The sequence below is a fragment of the Thermobia domestica genome, chromosome 3, assembly GCF_964235325.1.
Source record: "Thermobia domestica chromosome 3, izTheDome1.hap1.1, whole genome shotgun sequence".
In the NCBI taxonomy this organism is placed as follows: Eukaryota; Metazoa; Arthropoda; class Insecta; order Zygentoma; family Lepismatidae; genus Thermobia; species Thermobia domestica.
In genome coordinates, this window is record NC_137456.1 from 288,689,125 (window position 1) to 288,716,679 (window position 27,555).

Sequence of the window (27,555 nt, forward strand, 5' to 3'; positions counted from 1 at the left end):
ACTTAAAACCTGTAGGCTATCTATCACATCCACAAAGACCTTCCAATTTAAAAAAACTTGTTAAAGGATTAGAAAATAAATATTGTGATGGATTTGAATTTCCTGTTTATTTAAAAACATAGTAATGTTCGAAAAGAGAAGTAAAATTTCAATTGACGTATATAGCAATGACAAGAAATATTACGAAACATAAACAAAAAATGTTAATCTATTATATAAAAATAAGCATTGTTGCAGGATCTTATCAAGATTAATGAAAAGGCCAGTAAAAACATGAGGGAAACTTGTACATCTGCCATGGGTGTTTAACAAACATTTTTAAAATGTGGGTTAGTTACAGCATGAGCTATACTGTAAAGAAAATGAGGGTGTTAGAATAGTGTAATCGCCTGGAGTTCGAGGTCTCTATTTGGGTGAGTATTTATTTGTAACCACTCCGTGTAATCTAATCGCTGTTCGTGGTTCGTGGTTCTACCAATAAGTATCTTCCTGTTACTAGGACTTACCTGGACACGACGATAAAGGACCTCTCCAAGAAGAGTTACAAACTGTTCCCAAACTGTTCCCAATAATGAGATGAGCATTAGGCGCCGAGAGGCTCGGGTGTCTCGTCTCGTAAACCTCACGGGCTATCAGACGGTCATACAGACCATAACGCATAGAAACATCACTCATACAAACAACGAAAACACACTGGATTAAACGACACTATACTTATTTATTAGAACACTATCATATAAAAAAATAAAATAGCGAAGAGGAATGAACACAACACTGAACACTGAATATGTAAAATAATTTCCGTCACTGAAATCACGCCTTGACTTTTAGTGCGCAATAGCCCTTTAAATATATAACATTATGATTTGGATTTCACTGTGAATGCTTCTTTCATACCATTGGCACACCTGGGGAATTAGCACTGGGGAAAGGTTGTCTGGAACGTCTCACGATGAATCCAATTGCTGCGCTAACAATTCTGCAGCGTAAAGATGAGTCTTCAGCAAATCAAACAAAGTAGAATGCTGATGTTGGAGGGCGCGTATATAACTTACATGTACGCACAAGGTCTGCGGACCTGGGACTTCACTAGTTGGGGCTAGCCGTAAGAAATCGTTCTTCACCGGCTAAATAGCTTGTGCCCCTTAACAAAAAGTCAGACTTGGAGCTCGACGCGAGATGCGTGGTTACGGCTTCCAGATCTGGAGTCAAACTCCCTGAGCACCGAAGCTCAAGGTACGGGCTGCAATGGTCAACTGAAAAGTGTTGGCAGTTCATTTCAAAAATCAGTCAGTTAACTCACCTCTATGCACATACAAACAGAATACGGAAAACAATTTATGTTAATATTTGTCAACTGCCTATAATGCACTAGACACGGCGATAACTTTGGCGTGAGAAAGTACAGATAACGAGTACGAAACAACGCAGTTGGTGCCACTTTGATCACTGGAACATCTGGTCTGCCAGTATTTCTCTAATCTATTGTAATGTTTCCATAAGTGATTAAAGAAAACACTTAATTCAGGTCCCAATAACTATAGAATATGTACTGTGCATATAACAAGTCAGGGAAAAACACAGAAATGGTTCGTTACTAACTGAAACGTTCTCACTAAAAGGAATGTTTTAAATATATATATGAGAAGGAAGGCTTCTTTGTCCAATTGTGTGGTAAAGAATCAATTCCTACCAAAGAAAGAACTTATATGCGTTACAGAATAAAGTATAAATCGAAAATAATGATTACTGTCTTTACGAAATATACAGAGTGACCTCAAAAATCCTTCTATAACCTGGTAGCGGTTATAATAGAACTTCCCAAGAGATATGACAATGAAATAGAATTTTAAAACTGTAGTCGATCGTTAAAAGTTCCATTTGCAATATACGCTGAATTTGAAGTTTATATAAAATGAAAATATAACAATTGTTTTATAATAGTAAAAAATACCAAAAGCATGTTTCAGTGAGTTTCTGTTACTATATTCAGTTCACAAATTAAGATTATAAGAGCCCTGCTAATTATATTGGTCTGTATACTGCGCAAGTATTTGTTGAAATGTTATAAAAAGTTGCAATAAAAATAAAAAAGATATACAAAAATCAAGCTGAAATGAATATTCTAACTGAAGAGCAAGAAGAAATATATCACAACTTAGATATTTGCCACATATTGGAGAGGAACTTAAGTAATTTAACTCCAGCATTAAAATCAAATAAAAACATTAAAAAGAAAGCTACGAAGGTAAAGATTATATGAACAAGAAAACAGAATAATGGAAATGTTAGTTAAGAAAATGTTTGTATAGGATAAATAAAATGAAAGCAAAATTAAGAGATCATGATAATTTAACTGGAAAATTTACAGGTTCAGCTCACTGCTATTGCAATTTGAACTATAGGTAAACTAACTTTTTTTCAGTATTTACTCACAAGTTAAGTGGTTATCATACTCATCTGTTTGCAACAGAGCTTGCTTAGGATACAAACGAGATAAAACTAATAGCAAAGAAGGAGGAGAAATATATAACATAGTCGAAATACGTGAAGGTTGTTAAAAAGAATGGGATACATTTACGATTTCTACATTCATTATGTTTATGTCGAAGAATTCTTCAGAATTAGGGATTAACCTTACAAAAAACAATAATCAGAAACATCAAAATAATTTCCCAATGATCTATTAGGTTTTTTAATGCAAAAAGGTGTTTATCTCTATGATTATATTGAGTCAATTGTAAGATTAGATGAAACAAAACTACCACCAAGAGAAATCTTCGGTAATAAACTTATCCAAAAGCATATAAGTTATCCTGAGTATGAACATGGGTAAATGGTTTGGAAATTATTCAATATTAAAAACCTTGCAGAGTATAGATAACTTTATAAAAACGGATGTGCTAATATTAGAAGAAGTGTTTGAAAACTTTAGGGATGTGTGTAAGAAAGCCTTTGGTTTAGATCTTGCTTGGTATGTAATTGCTCCCATCTTATCGTGGGATTCAATGTTAATGATGACAAAAATCAATCTAGAAATGTTGATAGATTATGATAATATATTAATGATAGAGTAGGGTATAAGAGATGGAATCTCGCAATGTAGCAAAAGATATGTAAAAGCAAAAAAAATAGATATGGAAAACTATAACAGAAATGAGTGTTCTAAGTATCTAGCATATTTAGACGCAAATAGTGTGTATAGATTTATAAAAGAATTATATAGATTTAGATACTAATATTAGAAGCAATGCTATGAATTTTTTCGAGAACGACTTTTATAAATTACTGAATAATAGCATATTCGGGAAAACAATGGATACTTTAGAAAAGAGATCATGTATTACCTTAGAATGTGATAAGGAGAATGTAGAGAAATTAATAGCCAAACCGAACTTTCATAACAGAACAATATATACTGAAGGATTATGTGCGACATATATATGAGAAAGGCCAAATTTTAACTCATTTAATCGATATATGTGGGAATGAGTTTATTAGAATTACCAAAATTATAAATGTACGATTTCCATTACACCATTATGAAACCTAAATATGAATTCAATATACCGGTAGATTTATGTTACATGGATATTGCGATAAATCTTTTGAATATGGAATAGAATCAGATGACTTCCACAAGGACTTAAAAATTTGGTGGATCTGTTTGATGCAATCGAATATGAAAAAAACAATAAATATGCAATACCACCAATGAAAAAAAAATATTAGGCAAAAACAAAGGATAAAATCAGTGGTAAAATAATGGTTGAATATATTCGATTTTAATTTAAGTTGTATGCCTTTAGAGCAGAAAATAAAGAAAAGAAAAAAACAAAAGAAATAACTAAGTGTATAGTAGCGAAAGAGTTGAAGTCTGATGAATACAAAAAACTATTCCAAAATGTAAAATCGTGTAAAGATATAATCATTATTCGTAGTCATAAGCATGAAGTATATACTATAGCTGTTAATAACTTAACGTTAGATCCGAGTGATGATAATATATATATATATATATATATATATATATATATATATATATATATATATATATATATATATATATATATACTAAAGGATGGTATAAATACTTCAGCTTGGGGACGTTATGGGATGGACGAGAAGTAGATATAGCTTGTAGATATAAGTAACTTGTAGTTCTTGAATATAAGTTAGAAATAATTAGTAGTAGTTTTAATTATAAGGTTTGATGGATATCATAAAGCCTATGCGTAAAGCATTATACACAGACCATAAACTCTCTCTGTAAAATATGCCGTAAAAAATACTGACAAGGGAACATCTTACATTGATAGTAGCCTTTCGCGCTCAGAAAATGCACAATCGATAGAAGACTGAAAAAAGGGAGAAATCCAAATTTATACGTGCGGACACCCAGAAACACAGTAGATACAGACAGAAGAAGGAGAAATAATATGCAGATAGCATTGGAAAATAACCATTGGCATAGAATATCTGCAATAATAATAAAGTCTTGAAAAGGAGACCTTCACAACTGTATCGCAAGCAAACATTGTACCCAAAGACGTGCTCAATAACGTAAGAGGTAATGCAATGTTGCCAACACAGTTTACGGGATGTGTTTCGTGAAAATAACCAAGGAACAGAAAGCGCCGAAAAGAAAACACCGGAATGTGAACCCCAGTTACAGTCAGATGTTCCTACTGGATATGAAACACCGGAATTTGAGTCTCAGTTAGTGACTGATATTCCTAGTGTAAACAAAACATCGGAATCGGTACTTAAACCAGAGACAGATGTCCTGAACCACCTTCGTAACAAACCTGATAATGACTTTACTTATTCAGAATCTAGTGATACCGCTAGTAGTGGTAGTAATAGTAGTGAAAATTACGAACATATGATTGTAGACGACAAAGGTCGCAAACGCACTAAAACAGCTGTCACAAACCAAAGAGTGAAAAAGCGCAAACGAGGTTATAGTCATTGCAATAAGCAAAGATACAAAGACAGATTTCGAACAATATGAAATTTAAAGGGAGTCAACCAAGACCGCACTCGAAAAGGCAGTAACAGATACAAAATGAGTCGTAAATCACGGCCACGTAACCTGAGTCATCACAAACGAGACAGGAACTACAACTTGTGTGACAACATTAAGCATAGATTTATACATAAAGGTAACCGCTGTAGGAACAGACGAACAAACCGTAACTATCAACGTAGAAATAGTAATCATAAGAAAACAAAAAAAGGCAACCAAGACTGTATGTTGATACAAATTTTTCCTTCCAGTAAAGCCACACATTTCTTTTAATCTTTCTTCATACTGTCATGTGATAAACTCGTATTCATTTTTCTCCCTGTTGCTTTTAGCTTTGATCAGAACACCTGGATACAAAAAGGAGACTACGCATTGTTTTTAACCCGGGATCGGTCGGTTGTTAGCAATGTGCTCAATTTTGTTTTTATATCGTTTCTGTATGTCTCAATTTTGTTTTTATGTACGTAAATTTGTCTATTGACCTATGCTGCCACCTAACTGCAGATTGGAATGTTGTGCGTGGCTAGGAAAATTTTCTTTGAAGCAGAGTTGGCATAGTGACAGACATGTTCTGTATGTGAGCGGGCCGCTAACAATCGACCGATTGCGTTGGTGTTTTTTCTTTTCTTTTTTTCTTTTTTTTTAAATCCTGTAAGTGCGTTGATGTGATTTCAAGGTAAAATGGATTCTGAGGCTGCCCAGATAAGACAATGGTTAATGGAAGAAGAGGATGACACAGATATTGATAATAATATGCTGTCAGGATTGGAGGATTCTGCTGATTGTGAGACAAGTGAAGACATAAATACAGACCATGACAGCCATAGTGAAGAGTCTGCCGATGAGTGTGGTGACATTTCGCCTAGTTCTGGTGTTCATTCTCTGGGCAAAGACAAATTATATGTTTGGAATGCTCACCCACCACGACGAGCAACACGTAGAAGACGAAGAAATATTGTTCTTCACCCTCCTGGTGTAAAGAATAAAGGTGCGAAAAATGCTCTTAGTGTTCGCGAAGCGTGGAGGTTATTTTTGACGGATAAAACACTAGAAGAAATAACAAAATTTACAATCGACCGTCTTCGCAAACTGAGAAGCAGCTACACCAGGCACAACGACGTTGCTGACACAAACGCGGATGAGATTTGCGCGCTCATAGGACTGCTGTATTTGGCCGGTGTTCTAAGATCTTCTCACCAAATAGTAGAATATCTGTGGAATACAGATGGCACAGCCCCAGAATACTTTCGTCTCGTAATTAGCTACAAACGATTCTTGCTGTCGTTGAGGGCTATGCGGTTGGATGTTGCAAAAACTAGACAGGAACGAAGAGCTTTAGACAAACTGGCCCCTATTCGATAAGTTTTCGATGAGTTTGTACAAAGATGTAAAGACTGTTACAGTGTCAGTGAATATGTAACTATTGACAAAATGTTAGAATCATTTCGCGGAAGATGTCCATTCAGACAATACATGGCTAAAAAACCAGCCAAGTATAGGATAAAATTGTTTGCCATGGTAGATGCCAGAATGTTCTGCACATGAAATATGGAAGTGTAGGTCGGTAACCAACCAGATGGGCCGTTCGTGTTGGATACCAGACCTGCAGCTGTTGTCAGGAGACGTGTAGAACCGATCCGTGGGTCAGGGAGAAACGTTACAATGGACAATTGGTTTTCTTCTGTGCCTTTAGTGAATCAGTTGGTTCGTGAGGAAAACTTGACAGTTGTAGCAACACTGAGGAAAAACAAGAAAGAGCTGCCAACGGAAATTGTTAACACAAAACAACGGCCTGTTAACAGTAGTCTCTTTGCCTTTTCAGAAGACTGTATGGTCGTTTCCTATGTTCCACACAGGAATAGAAATGTAATACTTATTGCAAGCATGCACGACTCAGATGAGATTGATGGAACAACTGGTGACTTGTTTCAACCGTCTGTCATAACATTTTACAATCTCACGAAAGGAGGACTAGATGTTGTAGATCAAATGAAGTCCACCTACAGTGTTGCCAGAGTCTGTTGCCGTTGGCCTTTTAGAATTTTTTTTACACTAATGGACATTGGAGCCATTAATGCCCAAATTATACTTTTGTGCAACTCCAACCAGAAAATTACGCGCAGAAATTTCCTGAAGGATTTGCCTATGGATCTAACAAGAAATCACATGATCAGGAGACTTTCCATGTCAGGTGTTCGAAATAATGTGAAGATTCGTATTAGGAAACATCGCCAGCTTCCACCTGGAGAAACTATCACCGAGCCAACCCAGAGTAGGGAACGAGTGAGGTGTGCGTTTTGTCCCAAGAGAAAAAACCGGAAAACCAAGACAAGATGTGCCAGTTGTCAACTGCCCATCTGTGCAGAGCATGTCATCACAATCTGTCACAAGTGTAGAAGCCAGAAGACCAATGGTGATGATGACACAGAGGAAGACTAAAAGATTTTTGAGTGAGATGGTAGTGTTACAGCAGTGAATAAGGACGTTTTCTGGAATAAATTTTATAAATTTTCTTCAAGTCTACTGTTTCAGTGAAAGTTCACAAGATTTGTGATTTTGTTTCAAATATTCAGTGGTTTTAAGTGTTCAAATGTTACTCAGTGGTTTGCGGCAAGCAACTTGTGACTTTCGATTTCAGGACTCTTTCCTTAGCTTTTATTTACGCATCGAAGTTTTAAAAATTTACACGATGTTGTGTTTTGTATTTACTTTAACTTTTTCCAATAAATTTCACAGATGTTATTCCTGTATATCTTCCTGTAAAATGTTAAATAGCGAACAAGTTGATAATATGAATATAGATAATTCACTTTTTATATGTTATGTTAGTTTAGGTTTTTAATTTTCAACAGCATTTAATAATTGAATATTACAACGTGAAAACCTTGCATTGTGGAAACCATCAACAGAAATTACTATTTTACAATCATAATAATAAAGTTAATGCATATATTGTACGTGTGAGCACGATGCTCACAATCGACCGACCGCGTTACACAATATAACCGACCGATGCAGGGTTAAACTTCCTTTGCTTCTAGCTTTTAACTGTTCAGCAAATAGCAGATAACATGTTTTTCTTTTTTTATTTTGATAAGATAATCGCTGCATTTTCGACCATCTCTTTATGTCTCCGAATAACGAGCGATACACAGCTGATTGATTTCTTTTTTCTGTCTTTGCTCACTGCCGTATCTCATACATTCAACTATTTATCGATTTTGCAAACCTTATTAATAATTTAATTTTAGTTTAATGTCATTATTTTTTTACATGTTTGAATTTAGGATTTTTAGTAAAAACGCATTCTAAATTCGTAGGGGAATAGCATTTCAAAAGCAATTTGAAATCTTGGCGAGATTTCCGTACCCCGGCTAGTGGGAAGATAATTTAACGTTATAATATAATTATATTGTGTTTTATTTTTTAAAAAAATCCTTTTTAAGATCCCTTCCCACTTTCGAAATTCTTAAATATGTTATTACATATGATTTACATTAAAGTTTGATTTTCTTTTTAGATTTTTTTTTAAAAGTATCGAGATGCCCAGGATAAGAACATTTTTAGTTGTTAATTATATGTAGATTTTTATATTTCTAATTGAAACTTAGTATGTAATCTCATGCGTAGAATGTGGAATTTTACACTTATAGTCAATCTCAAATCTCTTTTTCAGTGTTAATCTTAGTTTTTGTTTTTCTTTTGAAGTGCTTACTTTAATTTTCTTGAACCTCATTTACGTCATTTACCCGATTTTGATTTATTTGAGTTTCCAGGATGTAACATGATATATTTCGTTCGAAGAGAAAAATTTAGAAAGGAAAGTAGGCTAAGCCTTAAACGAGTGGAAAAAGGCATTTCTTTGTTGGTTAATATTATGCGCAGGAATGTGTGTGAATAGTATATCTTCCGAACGAAGGTAGTAATCTTTTTATGCATAAAGAAGAAACTATATGAACAGATACTATGATGGTGAACGGTCGTTTTTCTCTCATATTAATATGTATGTGGAAATATGTTTAATTACTATATTTTCTTGTAATTTCTAATTAACATTCTTTTCGTTTTCTCTAGACCACCGAACGACCGTAGGGAAACTTTTTCGGGTAGGATATTTTATGGGGATGAATATATATATATATATATATATATATATATATATATATATATATATATATATATATATATATATATATTTAGGAAGGCAATATTTCCTAGCATTTAAGATCTCTTGCAAAAATGGATATGGCTAATCCATTGGATATTCCATAGCTAACTGTATTTTCGCCATCAATCGCAAAATATAGTTTTTCATTTCTCTTCTTTCTTTATGGTACCCGTAACTAAGCATGTGTATTCTTAGGTTAAATATTTTGAGTATATTTTAGTGTGTAGTGAATATTTTAATGTTTAGCAACCGTAATCCTAATATGTCTATTGGTATAGTAATACGTTGTACTATTTTTCATATTAATTTTGAGAAAATTCTATTCTAGTTGCAGTATGTCCTAGAAACTATTCAAATTCGTCATAGATCCCGAAAAATAAACTCATTTTCTTTCATTCCAACAGCATGAATCCATAACTTTTATGAAAATTACTTTCTATCAATTATTTCATATGCTCGATGACTGAATTTTAATGCGTTAATAAAACCATTTTAAATAATTTGTAGCGAAGGTGCCTAAGAAAGTTTAACTGATATGGAATGGCATAACTGATTTGTAGGGAATTTAATTTTATATCTTTCAGGCCAACCACAAAGCTGTAATGTCGTTGACTATATTCTTGTTTGTATCCCATGATTTTTTAAAAAAGGTCTCATGTTATTTGTCTTATAGAGACATACCTTTACGATGCTGCGAAAGCATTTGTATTTTGTATGTTTACACATCTTTCTCTAGGTGGATGATGTACGTTATGTTTCAGGGAACATACGCGTAGTTTACTGAATATTAATGTTGATATTTCAGTTATGTATAGACACATTTTTCTAAGTGCCTATGGTTGCAGGCCTTTTCACGTTTCCAGTTTTGCCTCGCAGGTGTCGATTCCATATATTGTGTGTAAGTACGTGTAGCATTACACATTTTACCACCTATAGTTTTGGTCAATTCATGTCGTAATGACCATTTGTTTTCAGGAATGTTTGGACTAGTGAGTCAACTTCCTTAGACCTTTGAGAAACCTGGATTAACACTGTGTAGTTATTAACGCTTTATTAATAAGTTCTTTTGCAGACAGTAGCCACCTATTCTGGTAACCCTACAATATTTACGTTTTGAAAGTGAATAACCATTATTCTAGGCCTAAGCTAATAATAACTTTGTTTCAAAATGAATCATTTGTTACATTCAGCATTATCAAACTAAAGTCTCGATTTTTTCATGACGATGAGAGTCATTTTGATCTTATGGCGTGCCGAATTTTCTTCATACATGTCAATGAAGTCACAATCTTTTCTTTGATATGCAGAATCATGCTTATTTGTTGCAATTAATATGAACGTCATTTTTGCACATACATTTATTTTTTTATTTTGGAAAAACGATTTTTCGCTCTTTTCTGCCAAAAAAACACGAGGCACAGTTAAAAAAGGACATACAGGTGAAAATCTTATTTTGTTTGCATATTGTCAGTTTATCATGTGTTTACGCTTTCCTTCATTTTAGGTTTTCAATGACTTTCATATTTTTTAAATATATCACAGTAATATTGAAACTTTGACAATATTTTAGTATCTTTAACATGTTTTCTGTTTGCATATTCATTCGTATTCTAATATTTTAAATACAGATATCAGTATATTTTAAAAGGAATACATTTACTAATTTTCATTGCAATGTTTGATAATTTTTAACTCAATATTTTTATTGAGAGTTTTCATATTAAGTGTATATATTTACTTCTTATTATATCAAATAAAGTGATAGAAACTGAACACTTAAACACTTTAGGAAAAGTATTTAAAAAAGTAAGAATTAAATAGGCCTGTAAACGCTTTCTGCGCACTTTGAAAAAAAAGTTATCATACAGGTGTTTAAACCATTTTTCGTTTTTCACACCAGTGTTAAAAGAAACTCCCCTTCTCTCCTCATCAACTCTTCGTTGGAGAACCATGGAGGATACTCAACACAGGAAGACACCATGGTTTCAACATGTGAAGAAACGGAAGATAAGGAAACCCAACTGCGTCAATCGTTCAAGAGGATCTTATCACTTCATGAAACATTTGGATTGGACATTGCTCATGAAGGAACATCATCATGTTTTAGTGAGTGAACAAGTTATTTAACTATTTTAAATGGCCCTTTTTCATATGAAAAAAGATTCATCGTTTATTTACTTAAGTCTCACACCATATGACAGTGTTGTCAAATAACTGATTTTAAATTTTTGGTGAAAAACCTAATTAACAGTTCGTTCCCGCACGTACCCCAATCTATAACCGCTACCAGGTTATAAAAGGATTTTTTGTGGATACTCTGTATATTTCGTAAAGACAGTGATTATTATTTTCGATTTGTACTTTATTCTGCAACGCATATAAGTTCTTTCTTTGGTAGGAATTGATTCTTTCCCACACAATTGGATAAATACGTCTTTCATCGCTTTCTCATATATATATATATATATATATATATATATATATATATATATATATATATATATATTTAAAACATTGCTTTTGGTCAGAACATTTCATTTAGTGAGGAACCATTTCAGTGTTTCTCCCTGACTTATTATATGAACAGTATACATTCTATAGTTACTGATAACTAAATTAATTGTTTTCTTTAATCGCTTATGAAACATTGCAATAGATTGGAGAAATACGGGCTGACCAGATGTTCCAGTGACCAAAGTAGCACCAACTGCCTTGTTTCGTAGCTCGTTATCTGTACTTTCTAACGCCAGAGTTATAGCCGTGTCTAGTGCATTATAGGCAGTTGACTAAAATTAACATAAACTATTTTCCGTATTCTGTTTGTATGTGCATACAGGTGAGTTAACTGAGTGATTTTTAAAATGAACTGCCAACCCTCTTTAATTGACCATTTCAGCCCGTACCTTGAGCTTTGGTGCTCAGAAAGCTCGACTCCGGTACTGTAAGCTGCAATCACACACGTTGCGTCGAGAATTAAGTCTGACTTTTTAAGTGGCACAAGCTATTACCCGGTGAAGGACGTTTTCTTACGACTAGCCCAAACTGGTGAAGTCCCAAGTCCGCAGACCTTGTGCGTTTAAAAAGTAATACACCCGCCCTCCAGCATCAGCATTCCACTATGGAGACCTTCTTTTTTTAATTTGCTGAAGACACATCTTTACACTTCAGGATTGTTCGGCGCCGCAAGTGGATTCATCGTAGGACGATCCAGACAACCTTTCCTCAGTGCTAATCCCCCATGTGCGTCAATGATGTGAGAGAAGCCTTTGTCGTGAAATCTGAATTATAATCTCATATATATATATAAAGGGCTATATTGCCTTAAAAGTGCAAAGTGCGACTTTAGTGACGATAATTATTATACATATTCAGTGTTCAGTGTTGTGTTGGTTCCTCTTCGCTATTTTTTATACATAATAGTGTTCTAATAAATAAGTATAGTGTCATTTAATCCTGTGTGTTTTCGTTGTTTGTATGAGTGATGTTTCTGAGCGTTATGGTCTGGATGACCATCTGATCGTCCGTCAGGTATTCGAGACGAGACACCCGAACCTCTCGGCGCCTAATGCTCATCTCATTATTGAGACCGACGAGCGATCTGGAAACAGTTTGTAATTTCTTCTTAAAGAGGTCCTTCATCGTCCTGTCCAGGTAAGTTCAAGTATCAGGAAGACACTTATTGGTAGGACCACGAACCACGAACACTGGGCGATTACAAATAAATGGCTGCCCGAACGGCGACCCGAATCGAATTTGTCACAATCTCATATATTATATACAATGCAGGTTTAACTCTGCCAGCAAAGAAGGAACATTCGGTCATAGTATACAACCCACAGAAGTGATAGCTGGTAACACAGTGGAAGTAATCCCTAACGACACAGAGGATGAGTGGTGCCCTTCCCGCTGGACTAGTGGCTAGCACGGACATGCCTTTGGTTTACGGTGTCCCGTGTACGATTCCTGGCTGGAGACCCTTTATGATGTTTAAGTCTCCTGGATGTTTCCGTGTTCATGTCCCAGTCGTTATAAGTTATACGAAAAAGCAAGTTAACCTTTTGTCACTCGCGCTGTTGGAAAAAGCAAACAGGGGAATAAAAACTAATAATTTTTACGAACGGTAGCATTAGCGGAGTCACCCTCACTGCTATTCCTCAGATGGTTCCTACCCTTCTTCCACCTAAAAGCTTGCTGTCGTGCTGCAATAGTAGTAGCTTCCAGTACAGGTTGAGGAAATAGTTTCGTCTATATTTGCTTTTTTCAAACGCGCGAGTAGTTCCGTGATTACAGTAGCAACCATATATTTTTATGGAGTTTGAAATTTTCCAACGCGCGGTCGTTAATGTGACAATTACTGTTTATGAGTGAAGTTTTGTTTTTCTAAGCAATGTCTCGCTTCTTGAATACAGGTGAGATACAGAAGTACCTTGACAATATTAATGATGGGTCTTATGTTAACTATCGAAAATTAGTGGCAGCTGAAAGTGATGCGGATTTAAATAATGAAAAAGTGAATGAAGATGATATTGAAGTAGATAAGAACAGTGTAGATGCAGACTCATATGCAAACGATATGGATGTGAGTTACAGTTTCAGTTAAAGTAGTGAAGATTGTTTCATTGGGAAAGACATAAAAACAAAATGGAAGCAACTGGTAGCATCGGCAAAGACAAAGTGTAAAAACATTGTGAAAAATATGCTAGGACCGAAACTTACTGCTAAGAGTATCACTGAGTAAATTGATGCTTTTTTTAAGTTTATCGATATAGCCGTGATTGATGAAATTGTAAAATGTACTAACAAATATTTGGACAAATTACGAACAAGTTTCGACGAAGAACGCACTGCAGCTGTACAGCAACATCAAGAGCAGAATTAATGGCTTTATTTCGACGTCTTTATTTGATTGCCACGAAGAAGGGAGCATGTGATGATGTAAGATCACTGTGGGCATGTGACGGAACAGGAATTCCAATCGTAAGAGCAGCAATGAGTTACACAAGCTTTTTACTGCTACTCAGGGCATTAGATTCGATGATTTCGAAAACCGATTTCAGAGAAGAGATATTGACAAGCTATAGATATACCACATTGACTTGACACCTACTCTTCTGTTCCAAGCGCTGCTATCGGCTGAAGAAATCCACTCCCTTTCACCAAGGCTCTCTCGTTTAGCAACAGCTGAACCCTTATTGGAACAACGCGTGGGTTTGTCGACGGTTTGAGCTTTAGTTCTCATTTTTGCCACGGATGAATACACTTTGACAGCACTATAGCAGCAATTCCAAATGTCCTAAGTAATTTACTCAACAATTGAATGCATTACTTCAAATAAATATTACTAAATATATTGTTTGTATCTCAGAATGTCAATGTTGTAAAAAAGCAAACGCGCGAGTAGTTATGTTACTAAATTTGGCGCGAGTGACAAAAGGTTAAACGAGTGAAACAAGTAAAATTGGCATTGAGTAAGTTACTAAACACGTTAGGTGAGTCACTTAAAAACAAAAAGTGGACAAAGTACTGGGTTTTCGCACCGTTTATGCGAGTTCGAATTTATCTTGACTCGATTTATTACCCATTTGAGAGAAAGTATTGTTTCTTTTCGTTAAAGGTAGTCTTTCTTTTCGTATTTTTCGCTGTTCTTCACAGTTAAAGTAAGTGGGTATTCTTATTCTTTCTACGAATGATGAATCTTCTCTTCGGTTTCATGTCAAACATGCACACGTAATGAAAAAACGGTGTTGATAATAATAATAATAATAATAATAATAATAATAATAATAATAATAGCTAAATCGTGTGTCTATGTCGCACAATATGTATTTTATTGTCATGTGGAAATAAGTAAGACTGGATGGCGCCCCCCCTCAATTTTTTTTCGATGCGCCTGGTTCCACAGTGTCCAACGTTGGTCCCATCCCACTATCACCTCGTGTTTTCTCGATATAAGTTATCAACATTTTGCCTAAAGAGGGCTCTGCCCTGGCCCCATGACTCCCCATCACAATGACTCTTCCTTCTTTTTGTATTTAAATCGCTTATTTTTCTGTGTACTATGAGTGCATACTGTCCAACGTTGTTCCCATCATTCTGCCATTTACCGTTCTCTTTTAGAAATTGCGAATATTTTGTTTGTAAGGGAAATATGGCGTTACAATCATTACGTTTGAAGAAGAATTGAGGAAGATATTGCCTTGACACAAACAACATCTATTATTTTTATTATTTTAATTTTATTATTATTATTATTATTATTAGTAGTAGTAGTAGTAGTAGTAGTAGTAGCGCTATTGTTGCCTACAACTGTTTGCAATGCACTGTGTTACTAAAAAGCAAATCAAATAACACTCCTCGCCATTCACGCTCCCGAACCCGAAATACATGATTTACAGTTGTCTGTGTTATATATTGTTCTTTCAAATAACACGTTTGACAAGTAACTTCATTTTCAATGTTTAACTTCATATCCTAACTAACAGTCATCTTGTTCCCATAGGAAAATACCCCCCCCAAAGAAAATGCCTGCCCGTAGCGAAAGGGCGTGGACCTTCTTTAGCTGATTAATAGGGTCCAATATTTCAATAAAAGAGGGTAAGTCCCTGCACACAAATATTTCAGTAAAATAAGAAGAGTTACTCAAACTTTGTGAATACCCATTTATGGGCGAAATTTGGTTCCTTTGGATCATTTTAAGAGTTTGAAGGGCCGCCATTTTTAACATTTTCGTGTGATTATTCTGGTTAAGGAACTCAGTCAAGAAATTTCAACAATTGTGCCAAGTTTCGTCTCAATCCGCTAAAAATTACGGTGGTTATGGCATTCACAAATAGCGATATATGTATATATATATATATATATATATATATATATACAGACAGATAGATAGACACACAGAGGAAGAGAGAAAAAGTGTCTTGCACCCTTCTTGTGCTGCGTCAGTGCTAAACCGGGCCTCTTTGCAAAACGTATTGACCAGCGATACCTAAACACAATCCTCTTAATAGTTAACGTAGAAACATGGTCGAGAGGTTTAAGGCATATAGTTATTGTATTTTTAATAAACATGAGTACGGGTTTCGAACCCTCTACTTCCATGATTTTTTTTTTACTTTTTGCAGCTATGTCGGAACATTCAATTTTTATTCTTTACTAATTGGAAATAGCGTTTACATTTAAAATAAGAGGAAGTTTGGTGGCGTTTGTTCGGATATGATTCTCTTTCGAAATGAATCACTAACTATAGTAGTTAGTGATTGGCACTGTTTTGATGGCCAACAGTTGGACCTACAAGTATATTTACTTTGAATCTTTAGCATTAACTTCGTACACATTTTGGCACTTTTTTCAGCTAGAGCACTCCTTGTATCCTTTCCACTTATATATAGGTTGTTATTTTTGCAAAATTTGAGTAGTAACGAAGTCATCTCTGCAAATAGGATTTTTTAACGAAATTACAGTATAGATCTTGGTACACCGTACATCTTTGCGGCTGTTTCGATTCCCATACCTTCTCAAACTCTTCAAGCCTTTGCTTATAATATTTAAGAGTTCAAATTCTTGGCATATTCCAATATTGGGCTAGATCTCTAACCAACAGAAATTACTTCAATACAGGATATAAAAAATTAACATTATCACAACGTGCCGCCATAAATATAAATTGTATCGATGAGTTCGTACACCACTTATCTCCATTTTTTGACAAAATTGAGATTTTTGCACTTTCCAAATCAACTGATGTGGGAACTCCACTTAGCCTAAATACAAGTAATCTCCTCCCACTGATTGTAGAAAATATTGAGCATTGAAATGTTTATTTAGTTTGAAAACATGCCATATCCTGGAAAGACTTGCTTCGATGAGGATGACAGGTTTTCACACTCAATGATTCAATTGAAAAAACAACGAAAGCGGACAGTGTATTGCATCAATAGGCAAAGCGCCACTTCTTAGAATCTCTGTGTTATTGCGCCTCTATTTTTTAAGTCATATAGATAAAAATCACTACCAATCCTTAACAGCGTTTGTCAGAAATATTTCTGAAGGCTAAGCACCAGTTTACTTATATGCGATTCACTTTAAAAACTTCAGATTTAATTATCTCAGAAAGTGATTCTGGCGCTTGGTCTAGTTTTGTATAACACTATATTAATATGCCATGGCTTCTGATTTACGCTATCGAAGTTAAGAGTTCAAGTGATCAGTTTTTTTTAAATTTGATTACTTCTGAATTACAGTAATTGGCACCACAATATACAGTAATTGGCAGGGGTGTCATTAACTAGAAAGTGCTAACACAGGAACACGAGAATTTAGTACATTGGTATTTTCCCCAATTGAAAGCTTTTAAAAACCTTATATCATAATGTTATATAAAACATTCATTTAATAGTTATTCGCAAGGGTATGCCAATTACTATCTAGGCACATACTTCTGCATGCAGTGATTGGCACCCCATTTTTTCAACAATTGAGAAATGAATTACAAGGTTGCTTGAAGGGAAAACACATTTTGGAAGTTCCTAATCTACAATGCAAATAAATCAAAACGTAAGCAACATTTAATAAGTCGAAACGATGGAAAATATTCTTCAAACATCCTTAACAAATTCATAAGAAATAAGATCACATTTAATTTTAGGAAATTATATCCACCTATTTGATAAACTACTTTACTCTAATATCAAAATAGCATGAAAGAAACTTTACAGAATATAGAAGCAAAGACTAATGCTGCCATCCGTTAGTGAACATATTCAAAAAACTTATTTGATTTCTTGTTATTGAATATTAACTGGAAAAGTGGCAATCACTATCTGGGTGCCAATCACTGTATGGTTTACCCTACAAGGTTGGTAAAATGCAATGTTGATGTTCATGTGAAACGTTTCTTAATTTCCACACGAAAGAAACTAGATTTTAAAAGAAAAATGTTTTATTATGAAAGTATCTGAAATTTTATGAATATGCAATTTTGAACAGAGTGTTAATAAGTACAATAAATACATAGGAACCTTGTTTATATTACTTTAATGTATTTATTGTATATAGCTTTCGAAACATACCATATTGCCCATGCGATTATATATAGGTCGCCTTCTAATTCCACTTCCAACAAACAAAATTTTCTAATTTTGCAATTTGTTTGAATGTTATCATTGTATCCCAGAAACACGAAAGTTACCATTTTTTTAAAAAAAAAAAAGGCCTTCGGCATAAACGGGTTAAACGTGGTATTACCCGTTCCAGACAAACAAAGGACTCAAATTCCAAGGTTGCAGCAGTAATAGAACAATAGTGGAAATGGTTGACAATGGCTGCTTCTAAATTCAGCGTTCTCCATCACACACATCTCCAAGCTAAGTGAAAAGCAGATTACTCACACTCCACACAGTTGATGCCATATTTGAATACACGACGCCAAAAGTGCATTACCACCTGCAATTCTCCTTTTCCTGCAATAGCAGGCTGCCCGAAAAGCTTGGCGGTTGGGTTGGTTTCGAATTCGAAAGGCATTGAACCAAACCCCATTTTTGTAACAAATATATCAGTGTTGATAACTGCAAATAAGACAATAAAACATATTGTTAATAATGACAATTTTATTATCATGACGGAGTTTGATGACATCAGAAGTTACAAAATGATCTTACTTAAGCACTTCAGACAAGATGAATGGGAAAAACAGATATCAGAGGAGGCAATTTCTCTCCTTCATACCCCAAAAAGAATCTCATAAAAAAACAGTGTTATATAATGTAAATTTTTAATATAAATGCCCCACCCACAATTTTAAAAGTTGACACCCGAAAGACAAGAACAACTGAGCCAAAGTGAGTGAAATTGTGCACAGATATTGCAGACGTAATATGAGTGAATACGGGTTTTGTATTTTAATGGAAAAAACTGTTGGGTGGGGCACATAACTTGCAACATAACTTTATGTATGGACAATACGCGAAATATAAACGAATACTGTTTTTTATTTTCTGCGGAAAAATGGTTTCAGCGGGCCAAAACTCCGATCCTAAATTTCTAAAGTTGACACCCGAAAGGCAAAAAAAAGTGAACCAAAGTGAACAAAATTGTCCATAGATATTGCAGACGTAAATTGAGGATACAGTTTTTCTTATTTTCCTTCAGAAAAAGGTTGTGTGGGGCACCGAGTCCTCCAAACATTTGATGACGAAAAATCAAAAGTGCTAGTAACAATATGTCAAATGTGTGTTAAGGACATGAAGAATTGCAACATTGTGTATGGATAACACCCAAACTATAAACGAGTACTATTTTTTATTTTCTACGCAAAAACGGTTTTAGGTGACAAAAATTCCAACCCAAAATTTTAAAACCTGACACCCGAAAGGCAAAAAGTAGTGAACCAAATTGAATGAAGTTGTGCACAGATATTGTAGAAAAAAAGGGGAAAAAGGTGTTTAGTATATTCCTGGCAAAAGTGTGGTAGGGATGCGGATCCCTCCAAACCTTTGATCACGAATAATCAAAAGCGCTAGTAACAGTGTATCAATTGTCTCCCGGAAGGGAAGAAGAAGTGAACCGAAGGGAATGAAATTGTGCACAGATATTTCAGACGAAAGATAAGAAGACGGGTCTCGCATTTTCCTGGAGGAAACAGTTTGGTGAGAACGGCCCCCTCCAAACATTTGATCACAAAATATCAAAAGTTCTAGTAACAGTATGTGAGATGTGTGTAAACCACATGAAGAATTGCAACGAAAAATTTTGTATTTACAATACGCAAAAAATAAAGGAATACGTGTTTTTATTTTCTACGGAAAAATGCTTTTAGGTTCAAAAGAATCCACTCGAAACTTTTAACATTTGAAGCCCGAAAAGCAAGAAGAAGTGAAGCCCATTGAATAAAATTTTGGGCAGACATTGTAGACATACAGTGAAGGAATACGGGTTTCGTATTTTCCTGTAAAAGATGGTTAGGTGGGGCACAGACACCTCCAAACATATGATCACGGAATATCAAAATGTTGAGGTTGACGCGAGGCAAGAAGAAGAATTGAATCGAAGTGAATGAAATTTTTCCAAGATATTGTAGACATGAAATGAGGGAGTACGGATTTCTTATTTTCCTGAAATACAAGGGTTGTGTTGGCACTGACCGCTCCAAATCTTTGATCACGAAATATTACAAATGCTAGTAACAGGATGTCAGATGTGTCTACAGGACAAGAAGAGTTGCAACATAACTTTTTGTATGAACAATACGCAAAAATAAAGGAATACGTTTTTTTAATGTTGCGCAGAAAAAACAGTTTTAGGGGGCAAAACCCCCGCCCAAAATTTTGAACGTTGACGCCCGAGAGGCAGGAAGAAGTGAATGAAATAGTGCTCAGATAATGCAGATGTTAACTGGGGATACAGTGTTTCTCATTTTCCTTTAGAAAAAGGTTGGGTGAGGCACGGAAACCTCCAAATCTCTGATCACAAAAATCAAAGTGCTAGTAACAGTATGTCAGATGTGTGTAAAGAACATGAAGAATTCCAAAAAATCTTTTTGTATGAACAATACGCAAAAAATGAACGAATAAGAACTTTTCAGTTTCTGGCGATAAACAGTTTTAGGCTTCAAAAGCTCCCACTGAAAATTTTTGAAATTGACGCAAGAAAGACAAGAAGAAATGGACCGAAATGAATTAAATGTGCACACGTAGGATGAGAAACTACGTGTTTTGTATTTTCCTGAAAGAAAAGGAATACTATTGAGTGGACCGAGTCTTTGAGTGACGGGAGGAGCGGACTGAAGCAAATGCAAATCTATGTAGATATTTTGTGTGCAAAATTAGACCAATCTTGCTTCAGAAGTGTAGTGTCTCCATCCGATTTCCTTAGATTCTTCAGATCAACTGCAAGCACAAACAGTATATCGTTTTTATAGTATTTCAGGAGTCACTTTTAAGTCTTAGAATGTTTTTGCGCCTAAACAAATCACATGTCAATTTATTTCGAATTTGCTCTTGATCTGCCAAATTTGAAGCAAAATGCTAAGAGACCCTTGAGAAACACGAAAGGGGTTATTTTACATAGGGTCTATATAATATCTACACACAATTTCATTTGCTTCGATCCACTCCTTGATGTGCTATTACGGTAATATTTACTTCCTTTTAGGATGTAGCTTAGGCCCCAACACTGTTTTTACGGCATGGTTGTATAAGAATTTGTGATTATTTATGAAGAGTTTTTATTTTGACTAGGGAATTAACATACGCATAGGGAACAAAGACACAGATTTGAAGCGTCACTGCATCTCCAAAAATGTTTGGATTCCCAACTTTTCTATTTCTTGTTTTATATGTTAAGTAAACGTCACAACATGTACCACGGATATCGTAGCTCGTATTATTTTTTTTAAATGATGTCTGTAACGTATTGTGAAAACATTTATCTCCAAACATGATGTAGAGAGAAGAGAAAGAGATATATTTGCAATATATGTATATGTGATTTATGAAGTAAGTGTAGGAATTACGTAGTTAAACGACAAGTAAGAGAGCGAAAGGGAGCTATGGAAGTCTGAACTTTCAGAAACGTCCTAGATAGGTGAAAATATAGTTGAAAATTGCAAAAGGTATCGCGTAATTTATCTTTCGTTTCTTATATTCTAGTATACTAGTATTCTAGTATTGAGCTAACAACTGCAGCTGCAAAAGACTTATTTCCAAAACTACCGGTTGAAGAATGGTGTGTATTAACGAAATTGGTCGAGATAATTGCTCCATATAGCTATTGCTAAAACAAAAATAATAATAATAATAATAATAATAATAATAATAAGGAGAAGGAGGAGGAGGAGAAGAAGAAGAAGGAGGAGAAGAAGAAGAAGAAAATTTTAAAAGTCACAATTGTTAAAAGTTTGTCTTGAGTAAGTCCTAATAAGAGATTTATTAAATATAAATATAAGCGTGGTTTATCCGTTTGTGCTACTGAAACTCCGCAATTAACTACCATAGTTCCATAAGGGTTTACGCGTATGGTACATTTACGCCTTGCATTCTCCAACCGTGAAGAACGTTTCGGTTTGAACCCATACGCATCTTAAAGGGGAAGAGAGGATTCAAACTGACAAAAGTGACTAGAAATTATAGAAAAGTAGAATATCCCATTAGCTGAGGTGATATAGTTTGGCGTCCCTTTCAGCTGCGAGTATATATGACATGGTTCTACAACATAAGGTGGAACCAAAAGTACACGACCCTGCCGGGAATCGAAACCAGAATTTCATGGAGAACCTAAGGACAAATAAAAATAATCAAAACAGAGCGATATTAATGTCAAATCCATAGATTTTAAGGTCAGTGACATGAATTACGATACACCCGATATCGTTTGCATCAAAGTTTAGCATTATCGGCACAGAGGTTTAATGGGAGGGGTGAAAATTAAAAATTCCTAAATGAATGTTTTGAATGTCTATTCAATAGTTTTAGGGGTCCCTGAAGTGAATAATGACACTACCCGATACCACTAAAACCCAAGACTTTATTCTTCGTTAGCTGCAAGTTTATTCATTTACTTAACTCAGAAGATCTTAAAGTTATGGATGCATATATTCCTCGGTGAATCAATGCATATATTCCTAACTTAAAATTACTAGATACGTATTGTAGCTTAGAAAGGAGGGGAAGGGACAATTTATACAATGATTTGCTTTACATTCGAATAAAATACTATCCCATTAAATTGCAAAAACTCAATTCTAGTAGTGGCATTGCTAATAGTGTTTCGTATTTGTTTAGACCCCTAGTCATATATAACTTTACTCTGACGAGAGCACTCCTAACCGAGCATTCTGTAAACTGAGTGCCATTAAAATCTATATTCACAGCACAATGGTAAAGACGAAATTGAGCTTTGGCAATCTTTAGCATGGAAAGCGAAAAAATTGATATTGAAAAGTAGTTAACGTATTCCCCTGAGAGAAAGATTTCCCACACATTTGTTTTACAGATGTTGATTTGTAGGTTAAAGCTATACTTAAGTTTGTTGAAATTCCTCCTTAGTTGTTGGGCGCGAAACGCTTAAGCCATCATAATAATGGGGAAAATGCCATGCAAAAATAGTCAAATACGAACGACATTAGTGTTGAAAACATAGTTTTTGTGATCGCGAAGATGAATGGTGATGCTGTTGATTCTGCTTAAGTTTAAGTTAAGCCTTGGTTAGTATGGAGGCCAGAGTGGGGGTGACAGCAAAAAAAATATATATATTTGTATCGAATACATACATAGTTTTTGGGATCATTGACACAAATAGTAATATTCCAGATGTGGTACATGGCCAAGGTCTGCCCCATTGGCATGGGGTTCAGAGAAGAGAACGGATGAAGATTTTCGAACAATTACTTATGTTGCAATACACTGATAGTGAAAAGTGGTAATGCACAAATACTGATGTCACATGGGAACCTATTAGATATTTGATTTCTGGGGAACTGTCGTTGCTCAGGGAGGCATTACCAACTGATCAGTCCCTAAAATATCACTGCTGTACAGGGGCGTATGCATGAATTTATTTCAGGAATCGGAAGCTTTTATAGAGTTAAATTGTTCAGAGCGAAATTTATATGTATACTAAATTCATTTGATATTCCTCCAGGACTCCACGTTTATCGTATGTTCAACTGTACATCTTTCTTGAGTCAAAACGTTCTAAATTTGTATATATATATTACAGTAACAATAGAATTTTGTACTACTGTCCGACTATTGTTGTGTAAACATTCATCTTGGTATGACGTACGTAAATGAGTTACATTAAAGTAGTAAGATCTAATATCAAAAGTTGAAAAATCGCAAGTAAAACGAAAGCATGTAATAGCAAACATATTTGAAAATAATTTCCGTTTAAACTAGCTGCGACTACCTTTAATGCAAAATTGAACTTCTGGAATGCAACATATGAGCGTAGCTCAAAGGAACAATCATTAAGAACTGTCGGCCTACTATATTTTATTTACTAAACATATTTTCCATGCAGCAAAATGCTACACACACACTGTAGCTATTTCACACTGAAACATTAACAATATCAGAACAAAGTTTTCAAGAAAATTTGTCAAAGCTTGTGTATTAAAAGTATCCTGGCATTCGCCAAGTGGTACTGCAAAACCACTAGTCAGGATGTCTCGATTAGAATTTGAAACTGGAGACTCCCAATTACTTAAGTTCGCTCAGTAAATGACATCAAATTACTTTCCTGTATTTTTTTTTTTGTAAAATGTTTATTTTCAGAAAGTAAAGGGTACATGTTCTACTTGGATTGAAAACTATATCTACTATACTTCTAAGAGTCAACTAATAGTTTAATTCGTTATTTCTGTCGCTTTTCTAAGTCTATTAATTCAATTTATTATAAGTTTTCGGCTCGGGGTATGAAAATGATTAGAAATAAAGAAAAAAATGTTATACAATTCTTGATCGTTGTACAATTTTTCAGGGGCGGATGCAGAACGGAGTTCTGGGAGGCGTTGGGTTCTAATATTGCTACTTAGAGCTACTTTTAAGGGATCCAAACTCTGGGATGGGTTTTATTTGTATATAAAATAAGAAAGTTTATTCTTCTGGGGGGACGATCACCCTCTGAATTTTTAAAATTAAAATTCTGATTTATTGGAAATATTTAAATTAATTAGAATGAAGAAGATAATACTAAATAACATGAATAGAAAAAAAACATTATTGTTTAACGAATTGATAGAAAGAAGCTTTATCAAAACATAAACAGAATACTCTAGAGTTTGAGATGATCGTGGAAAAAGTAAAAATAGCAATCGAGGATACTAACCTACTACTGCGCAAAGATAAGTCAATGTTCGTTAACTTGGTAGAATTATGTGAAGAAACTACTATAACAGATAATGACTGACCTCATTACGCCTGACCATCTCAGCGACATCGAAACTATAAACTCTGCATTAACATCGGTTGTCTTTTTCGATTATTTTATATGTTACTACTCCCTTACATGCTACTACCCCAAGGTGTGCAAGGCGTCTTACCCCTGATCCCAACCAATAAAAAGCTAATAATATTCTCGCAACCACAGCTAGGGGAAGAGAAGGAGTGACACAGAACGCACGCAGCAAATACCTAAATGCAAAACCAATATTTCACTTGACCAAGAGCAATGTTGCCAAACGTATTTTGCAATGGAAAATATCAACTATTAATATCAATGGTAGAAATAAGAAAAAGTATACCCACGCGCAACATGTCTTTTCGATCGACGTTACCTTCGACACAAAATCACTGATCCTTTAAAGAAGATAACACTGTCGCACCCTCTCAGTGACAGGTTGTTAGTTGCATTTGTGTTGACGATATACGTTTTCTTTATTTGTTAAACATTTTATGAATTTGCTATATAGTGTTGTGTATGACATTTTCTATGTGAATATTATTGTATATTTTGTACTGTAAATAGAACGCATCTGTATTTGTTATATTGACTTTGAAAACTTTAACAATGTCCTCATGTAGTGTGTACAGATTTAAAATAAACACACGAAATAGAAAAATTGGTGAAAAGAATGTCAAGTTCCGTTCATTTCCAAAGGAGGAAGATTTACAGCAATTGTAAAACAATAGGAAAGTAACGTTGTCATCTGTAGTTGGACCCAAAATCCGTAGGTCCACCGTGCTTATGCCCTTAGATGATCTGAGCTGATTTTGAGTTTAGCGTTCCGTTCAGCACCGAGGCTATATGAGATGCAGACCTGCCGATTAACATGGAATTCGAACCACATGGGTTCCCACTTGGAATCAAATCCGGGTTTCCCTACTAAAGGCGCAACGAATATCTACATGTTTTAAAACAGTGTATGAGTTCTTTTCCATGCTGCTTTTGTAAGAATACTTTTGTAATTAATTTGCTTATTATGTGTCTTTCTATATAACAGATCAAGTTCTGAGTGATTGGTTGATCAACACCTAGGCCAAATCGTTTAAGCTAGAAACTTGAAATGTAGAAAGGGTAATGGATTGTTAATGTATGGTCCCACTAAATGAAGAATTTTTCGAAATTCGAAGTTAAAACGGGGAAAGAGGAGTGGCAATTATTATCTTAAAATGTGCATACTTTGGAATCTTAGAGTGTTAGAGACATGAAAGTTGGTATACGGACTTCTCATTTAAAACAATTAGTTGGAATTTCCGAAAAGAATGCATCACGTGTTCACAGATTAGTAACAAAGAGTTTAAATGCTGAGTTTAATCTTCCTATGGTAAAGGATTCGTCAGAAAATCTCTTTCTTTATATTTTTAGTACTCCTATCCTTGCTTAGAACATATACTATATGAAAGTAAGGTGAGGAAAACCCGGAGAGAGTGAAGTTACAAGGGAAAAGCAAACTTTGGTAAAAATGAAAACAAAAAAAACTTCGAAACCATCGTTCGCAAGGATGCACATTTAAAGTGTTAATATTACAAACTGTCAGCGCAATAGCCAGTAATAGTGGGGGAGAAGCGTCTTAAAGATTCCAAATTGTAGTAGATATCACCGCGTATAGACGGCCGAGTCAGCGAAATTTGATCTAGTTTTCGTAGACATCGATATCATTTCCTGGAATTGGGAGGCCAGTTTCGACAAGCCTTTAGTAGCTTTGTTCATAGCCTTTAACGGCTACCACAGAAGCGCGTGGGAAAATTTTGGTTTATTTGTACCCCCGTCTCCCCTTATCCTCTTTAGTTACTATGTTCATAGCCTTTTACGGCTAGCACAGAACCCCGCGGGAAAATGTTGGTTTGCTGTTGCTATGCTCATAGTCTTGGACGTCTACCATATGTAAAAAACAAGATAAAACGTGCATTTTCGTGTTCTTGTCCTTTATTGGCTAATAATTTGAATCCCAAACCCCCCACCTCTCTTGCGAAGAGCGTAAGCGGAACGTATGTGTATGTGTAGATAATTCTGTTAGCAGCTATTGCAAAGGAAGAAACGTCAAAAAATTTAAAGATGTCCTCGTCAATGAGTTTATTAGATAAGCTTAATAAGCCATCAATGGTACCCTTTACAAAAATGCGAGATTTGGAGATTGCAGTACCATTTCGTATTGTAAACTGTGAGATAATGACAAGGGTATATGGTAGGAAGGCATGTGTGACATTTGAAGGAGGCGAGAAAGTGATTTTACCAGGACGTTGTACAGAAAAATTGGAAGCAGATAATGGTGCATTATTAACGTATTTACAAAGTGGGAATGTCTGTTTAATATATAAAGGAATGAAGATTAATGTATCTGGACGTAACATGCACGATCTTGAATTTAGTGAACTGGTTTACTCATCGTAAGTGTATGGTAGCAGGTACAAACAAGATGAAA